The 8,318-nt window shown below is 42.9% G+C and overlaps 1 non-coding gene across 1 annotated transcript; it reads left to right on the top strand.

Moving 5' to 3' along the window:
* Nucleotides 1-7,634: 7,634 nt before the first annotated feature.
* On the top strand, nt 7,635-7,741 carry LOC120257046. Its single transcript, XR_005535494.1, has one exon. It is a non-coding gene; the product is annotated as a small nucleolar RNA R71 (small nucleolar RNA).
* The last annotated feature ends 577 nt before the right edge of the window (nt 7,742-8,318 follow it).

The raw sequence follows: 8,318 nt of genomic DNA, 5'->3' as shown, positions 1-8,318 counted from the left end.
AAACTCCAACATGTTCTTAGTCTAGTACATGCAATAACGTAATTAAGAATACATGTATAGCAATCCCACAACAAGCAAGAAAAACACAAGAGCAATAATGATAAGAACAGGCCTAGGGATGAGGATTCCCAAGAGGGATTCATCATGATGTACTGATGCATAAGAATAGATGACATGGGTGATTTAGGCCGACGGACCACAACAATAGTTCAATCCCGATTTCTCGGTAGTCAAACCCTAATCTCATACAAATGATGACAAGGATTTCTCCTTAGTCATATTCCTATGATTGCATTAAGCACATGGAGATCGCGAAATAAAGACGCACTTAACTTAAGTTCATCCTCATGGTTCAGAGGGGCAACCTACATCCAATTTCTCGGCATGTTGGTCAAGGATCTCCCCTTTTAGCTCAATGATGATCTAGTACACGTGAGTAGGTCACGTCTACGTATACAACTCAAATAAGAACTAAGGATTTCTCCATATTATAGTTCTAGGCATGAAACAACATGAGCTAAACCACAAATCACACCAATGCATTCCAAATAAAAGTGAAGCATCCAAAATACATGATGAACCCCCCAAGGTTCACCTACATCCGGTGGCCTTGGGGGTCTAGTGTGCCATCATACAAATAAATGTCTCAAACACAACAAAAGCAAGAACTGAATGCATAAATGACACTCCCTAGTCCGAATGATGAAGAGGAGGGAGAATGCCGGCCGAATGACGCTTCTTATAGCCCTAAAGGTGCCTAATGCTTCTCCTGCCTTGATGATGAAGCTTCCCCTTGAAGTTCAAGCCCTTGATCTTCCCAAGCTTCAAGCCAAATCTCCCAAGAATATGATGTCTTCGTTTCTCTGCTTCCTTCCAAGTGGTGGTTGCCAAGAACCCTCCAAGTCTCTCCCAAAAGTCCTTATTTCTTTTCCCAAAAATGCCTTTTATACCCCTCATAATCAACGCCAAGATCACTCAATCCCGGCTGGAATCCCAAGCTCAATGAGGACCTCATTGAGGTTGTATACTAGCTCAATGAGGACCTCATTGAGCTCCTCATTGACACTGTTCGGGGCAAGGAAACTCCTCAAATGCACTCCAAATAGTATCCATACTGGCTCAATGAGCACCTCAATAAGCCAGTATGCCTTCAAACAATCAACTTCCTTTGTGTTATAGTGATTATCCCGGGCTCTATACCGGGCAGCATTGAGGCCGTATGCCATGATTTGATTTCTGTCTTGGAAACTCTCCAGGTGCTACAGTGGTATCTACAGTGATCTTGCTGTAGTGTTGGTACTGCAGTACCACTGCTACAGTACTGCGACCTGGTTTTCTTCTCTTTTTTGCCCAAATTATATCTTCGTGTCCTCCATGGCGTTCCCGTGCCCTGCAAAGCAAATAATACACGATTAAGCATAAAACGGGCATCAATTCTTGTAAAAATACATGCTAGAAGTGACAAATACATATACAGAAATATGTACATTTAGACACTTATCAACACCCATCTGTCTGATCATCTCTTTACAAAAAGGGGTAGGTATGATTGTCTTCTCCGCCCTTCTAATAGTATCTAATAGGCCCATACCCACGATAAGCCTCATAATGTAGGGTCTAGAGAAGAGGGCACTGATCCTAGCATACTATCCCTAATGTCTCAGATACTCTGCTAGGACATGTCCTAAGTGAAGTGGCTCGCTCTGCAATATGGAGTACAGATATAACAACTCCTGCCTGCTCAGAATTCCAGTGCTGTCTCCACGACCATTCACTGATCTGCTCAAAACGACGTACATGTACTTATAACTCGGCCTAGATAGACAAGTCACCTTTGACAACCCTGGGTCATATTGACAACGACCACATAATACTCGACAAGTGCGCTGAGGAGTCAAGCTACTGGGATAATCTGTAGGAAGCTGCTCGTACACCTCTGTGGCAGTGAATTTGTCATCGTAGAGATAAAATCCAGTTGAAAACTGTGTGACGCTCATACTATAATGATGCCCAAATACTCTAAACTATATGGCATCACCACTGCTAAAACTGGAGTATGATCTGCCAAACTCAAATGATGCGAGTACTTCCAGTGTCAACAAACGAATAACAGGGTCACGAATAGATAACAATCTAGGCCAACTGCCCACGGCTAGGATCTCCTCAAGATCATCTGCCATATCATCAGCCATCTATATCTCTCGCACAGTGTCAAAATCCAAGAACTGCGTCTGACCAAACTTACGCTTGGATACACTCAAACTGAGCCTAGTGCTTGGGAATAGCAAATTCAATATGCTCGAGCTTGGGGAAGTACTCTCGAGGGCACTTACCAGCATCTTCCTTTGTTCACGGGGCTATACCTGCAAGTATCGAAAAGAAAATGATCAAATTCATTCATAAAATAACACTACAGGGATCCACACGGTCGTGCGGAAATTTCACATGCCCGTGTGGATTCGTGTGATATGAAAACCGCAAGGCCGCATAACAAAATTACAAAAATACACCACAACTTCATCTCTAAAGTTATTCTAAGCATGTATGGACCATCTATTCATAGAAATGAAGCAACATTTTACCATTTGAACTAATTAAAATAGAGTACGGTAAAGAAATAACAGAAAGAAAGTTTACCAAAGAGAAGGAGATGAAAACTATAAAAATTGGCTGGGAAACTCATGTAAAACCTTGCTAAATTGACAGTGAAAGACCTGGGGAATGAAAATGTGTATTCTCTAAGCCATTTGGGGTGTGAAGATGAAGACACACAAAGTGATTTTAAGGAAAACCCACATCTCTTGTAATTCTGCACATCCACACGGGCGTGTGGAAATTACCCACGCTGGTGTGACTCCACAGGAGTGCTTCATAGCGGTAGACACACGCCCTTCTGTGCTCTCGAGATAGCACACTGTCTCTGAACGCATCCACACGGGCATGTGGAAATTACCCTCGCCCGTGTAACTCAACAGGAGGACTTCACATGGACAGATGCACGCCCTTCTGCACTATCGAGATAGCTGATAGGTGCTTGTGTGATAAGAATACGAAGTGTTTTTCCTTGTGTTGAGGATTACGTTTCTCGGGTTTTAACGCTAATATGTGTGTATTTATCTTACTTTCATGTAGGTAGGGCCAAATATGAAAGAAAGAAGCCAATGTGGGTCTTAAATACACTGATTTAGAGGAAATCTTGCTAAGGTTCAAACGCGAAGACATAGGTCGGGTTCGAAATGCGGGAATGTGTGGCTACCTCCTCGTATTCTTGCACAATGGCAGTCACATTCAAGCATTCTGACTTGTGCATATAGAACAAGATCTCTACCAATATGTCCGTTATTGAAGAATCAAAGCGATCCACGACATAAACGTGTGCCTGTTTGCGTTAACTCGATGAAAGCATGGATTCGGTAGTATTTCGGGCCAATACTGTAGTAGGGTACTGTAGGAAAACTGTATCAAGAATACTGTACCAGCAATGTTCACAGCCGGCCGAGAAAATAGGAAAACAGAGAATCCACACGGGCGTGTGGAAATTCCACTTGCCTGTGTGAAAAATACATAGGGGCGCTCATACGGGCGTGTGGATTCTTGATTCTAGCCCTTTAAAAGCCGATTTTAGCCCTGATTTCAGTATTCTTTTCTCCATCTTTTCCCCAACTTGAGAGAGGGTTGCGGCTAGGGTTTTGAAAGGTATTGGCTAGGGCTTTGGAGAGGTTCTACGGCCCCAACATCGCGTGCCATTTAGAAGAAGGTTAGTGGGAGAGCTTTCGTCGGCACCGATTTGCGAGGTGTATCCTAGGCCGGAGAAAGGGACCCTTGCGATGAGAGAGGACTCTCCATAAGACAATCGCCATGACTAACGAGGGAGTTTTCTATGGATGCTTTGTTTTTACATTCAATTTAATTGATTGTATCTAGCTCCATGGAGAGCTAAACCCCTAGTGGGTACTTGGGTATTTATGAACACTAGGATGTATTTGTTTCATTGAATCTCTTTATTATGTTTTCAATTAATTGATGTTTATTGTGAGTTTCAATCTCGTATGCTTGATTGTATGAATATTCACCTAGAGTGACACTAGGGTTGAGAGTTCTTCTTGGTAACTCTTGTGAGTGAGTGACATACCATGAGAGTTAGACAAAGCAAGATTGGAGAGGGTTGAGAGGGTGAGTCGAGAGGTAGCGGAGCATCCCTTTTCCCCTATGATGTGATCTATCCTACCTCCATGTTCCAAGAGTTTTTTGCGGCCATAGTAGAGTGAATGGGCTAAGGGATGAGCTTCCGCTGGGGCTTAGTTGCGAGTGCAAAGGAGTGAAGTATTCAAGTGATTTTAGCATCTAGGTCTTGATTGTGGTTAGGGATCTTTCACCTGGACCAAAGGGTTAGGTCTATACCTAGTAATAGGGTTTATCATTTGGAATCCCTAGAGCTCATTGCAATTCTATACGAGTGCGAGGTGTTGAGATTGTTAGATTTATCCTCCGGGACATATATAGAGTTAGGCATGGTTGACCTTAGATTTGGGACAATACAATTAAGAATTTCCACGACTCACTATTGTATTAATTAGGAAGCATAATAAAGGTTTCTTGCACTTGAAACGATTATCCTAGGTGGAACAATATCCGGGTAGCCCATCTTTATCGATTGCCTTATCTTCTCCTTTACTTGTGCTCTTTTTCTTGTTATTTTTACTCTTAAGAATTGAATCTTGTCATACATATCACTATTCATCTTCCACATTAGTTAAGAAACAATTTAAGTGTCTTTATTCCCTACTCTCTGTTGATACGATACCCACTCATCTGGGATTATTACTTTGACACCCGTGCACTTGCGGTGTACACGCATATACGGATGTGTCAATAGCACACTGTCTCTGAACGCATCCATACAGGTGTGGAAATTCCCCACACCCGTGCACCTAGCCCACAGGGGAGCCCACACGCCCTTGTGACTTCTCTATCCATCCAAGAAAATTCTCAAAGTGTTCCACATGCCCCTGTGGAAATTACAAACAGGCATGTGGAACTTTCACAGAGTTACTCACAGGGACACTCACACATCCCTGTGCCTTCTAGGGATGGAGGAGAACTCTCTGCAGAGATCCACACGGGCGTGTGGAATTTACCCACGCCCCTTCGTTTGTCACAGCGTCAGACACATGGGCAGACGCAAGCCCTTGTGTCTTCTCTGGGTAAATCTCTAAGTGTCTATAGAGAAACACACGCCCGTGTGGAATTACCACATGGGTGTGTGACCTTGACAAGGTCGTTCACAGGGGCAAATACACGCCCATGTGTCCTCTCAAGATGAGCTTTGAATGAAAATACACTCCCATGTGGGAATTCCACACGGCCGTATGCCTTCTCTGGTTAACTTAGAAAAATCTGCTGGCTCTGCAGAAAATTCCTGAACATGTATCCACACTCAAAGCTTACCTTATAATGCAACATTAACCAGAGAAAACATTTTAAACACGCTCAAACGACAAAGAACTTCACCACACACATTAAAGCACACGATAACACCGAACAATCCATGAGAAAAATCATAGCAATAGCATCTAAAAGATCAAGACACCAACACTCAAGCCTTATTCATGAAAACACTAAACTAAGAACTAGAAAATACTTAACAACTTGGGTTGCCTCTCAAGAAGCGTTTTTTTAACATTACTATGCTTGACGTACCTTACCGTACCTCACGGGAGCTCATAGATGAAGGTTTTCCTCTTACCCATGACTTGAAAACACAATGAACAAAGTTTCTTGAAGGTAGAGGGGGAGTTATCGAGCTTGTTACCACAAGAAGGTTCATCACCCTTGTTCCATTCTTATGTATCCCCAACAAACTTGGAGCATTTCTTGTGGCGTCTCCTTGCTTGCTTCATCTTCTGGAGCACCTTCTTCACAATCTCCGGGGTAGATGGTACTTTCTCCTCTATACCAAGTATCATTACTTCTTCCTCCTCCACTTCTTGGTCTAGCACCCACTCGTACGGGTCTAGATTCAAGATTTCTAGCACATATTCATCGATTAGTTCATCAATAGTGTTAAGATAGTAGAGAGTATCATCAGAGTCAAGAGAATATCGCATGGCTTCGACGAGGCGGTAGGTCAACTTGTTGTTGCCCACCCTCAGTGTCAACCCCCCACCGTCCATGTTGATTAGTGCCTTGGAATTGCGCAAGAATGGCCTCCCATGTATCAAAGAAACATTCGCATCCTCATCGATGTCCAACAGTATGAAGTCTATAGGAAATATATACTTGTCAATTTGATCAAGCACATCTTCAATGATGCCCCTTGGATGGCTCACCGCTTGGTCTGCCATTTGTAATGTCATTCAAGTAGGCCTAGGCTCTCCCAAGCCTAGCTTCTGAAGGAAAGAATATGGCATGACATTGATACTAGCCCCTTTTCCGCCAATGCCATTTCTTTACCCAAATTGCTAACGTTGCATGGGATGATGAAGCTTCCGGGGTCTTTCTTCTTGTTTGGCATATTCTTTTGCAACATCGCCGAACAAGAGGCATCTAGGATCACCGATGCACTCTCTTCCAACTTCCTCTTGTTAGTCAAAAGATCTTTCAAGAACTTAGCATATAGAGGCATTTGAAACAACGCCTTCACAAAAAGAATGTTGATGTGCAATTGCTTGAATAGACCCAAGAACTTCTTGTATTGCTCATCATTTTGGTCGTTCTTCAATCTCGAAGGATAAGGGATTCTTTTCTTCTAAGGTGGGGATGCCACCTCCTTCTCCTTGTTTGCTCTTTCCTCAACCTCCATGACCTCGGATGCTTCAACATTGGTCTTCTCACTTGGAAGCCTACCCTCGACCTCATGACCACTTCTCAAAGTGATTGCCTTCACATGTTTCCATGGATTGGTCTCAATGTTACTCGGCAAGCTTCCTTGTGATCTCTCTGATAGAGACTTCATAATTTACCCCACTTGATTCTCTAAATTGTGCAATGAAGCGGTGTGGTTGCGAAGTGTAGCCTCAACCGATTGAACTGTGTATCTGATGATTGCACAAATTTTGGTCAAGGCTTTCTCTAAATCGGTCATCCAGGTCTCCAAGCCTGAAACTCTATTCTCCGGGTTTGGGGCTTGTTGTTGTTGAAAACCCGGTGGTGCTATGGCCTTTTGCTACCCTTGGTTACTCTATGAGAAATTGGGGTGGTTCCTCCACCCGTGGTTGCAAGTGTTGCTATAAGCATTACCTTGTACTCTTCCCGAATTACCCACAAAGTCTACTTGTTCAGTCGGGGCTGAAGTAGCAATCGAAATAGGACAATCAGATGGCATATGTGAACCCTCACAGCCATCAAAACTCGTGATAGTGGCCAGCCTCGGTGAAGTCAATGTATCCAATTTTTTGCTCAATGTCTCTACATGGGCAACCAAAGATGTAACCGCATCGATCTCATGGAGACGGGCCACTTTCTTCCTTTCCCTTGCATGAAATTGGTAGCTATTCATGGCCATTTCTTCTACCAATTGTCAGGCTTCATTAGGGGTCTTGTTCCCCATTGTACTTCCTGAGGCGGCATCTAGAAGTTATCTTGCATGTGGATTCAACCCATTGTGAAAAGTTTGAATGATCATCGATTCAGGAAATCCATGTTATGGACACTTCCACAAGAAATCCTTTAATCGCTCCCACATCTCAAACAAGGATTCAAGGTTCATCTGAACAAATGATGATATATCATTATGAAGCCTTGCCGACTTTCCCTGAGGGAAATATCTTGTAAGGAAAGCTTTGACCATCTCATTCCAAGTCATGATGGATCCTTTTGGCAAGGAATGAAGCCACTGCTTGGCTCTTCCTTTGAGAGATAATGGGAAAGCCCTCAATCTTATAGCATGTCACAAACTTCTAAGAAGTTTTCGATGTGATTTTTTGGATCCTTGTCGGCCAAACCACTGAACTGAGCTGACTGCTTAATCATCTAGATGAATGACGACTTTAACTCAAAATTTGGAGCTGTAATCGGGAGTCACACAATACTAGATTGTCTCCCTATAACTAAGGGTCTGGTAAAGTCAGAAAGTGTTCTCTGTTGTTCATTCTGCGCTGCCATATTGTCTAACCTTTCAACTTCTATTTCAGCTTGATTGGACGGTTCTTGCACAAGTTCTTTACCCCTTCTTCTGAGTGTACATTCAAGTTCTAGATCACCTTCAATGAATATCGAAGGATTCCCTCGGGTCAGAACCTAGAGCTGCACCAAAAGAAAGAAAACAAATCAGAATGATGATAGAATAAGGAGATGTGAAATAGAATAAATGAATAAAT

The sequence above is a fragment of the Dioscorea cayenensis genome, unplaced genomic scaffold (genome assembly GCF_009730915.1).
Source record: "Dioscorea cayenensis subsp. rotundata cultivar TDr96_F1 unplaced genomic scaffold, TDr96_F1_v2_PseudoChromosome.rev07_lg8_w22 25.fasta BLBR01001817.1, whole genome shotgun sequence".
Lineage (NCBI taxonomy): Eukaryota > Viridiplantae > Streptophyta > Magnoliopsida > Dioscoreales > Dioscoreaceae > Dioscorea > Dioscorea cayenensis.
This window is presented reverse-complemented; position numbering and strand designations above follow the sequence as displayed.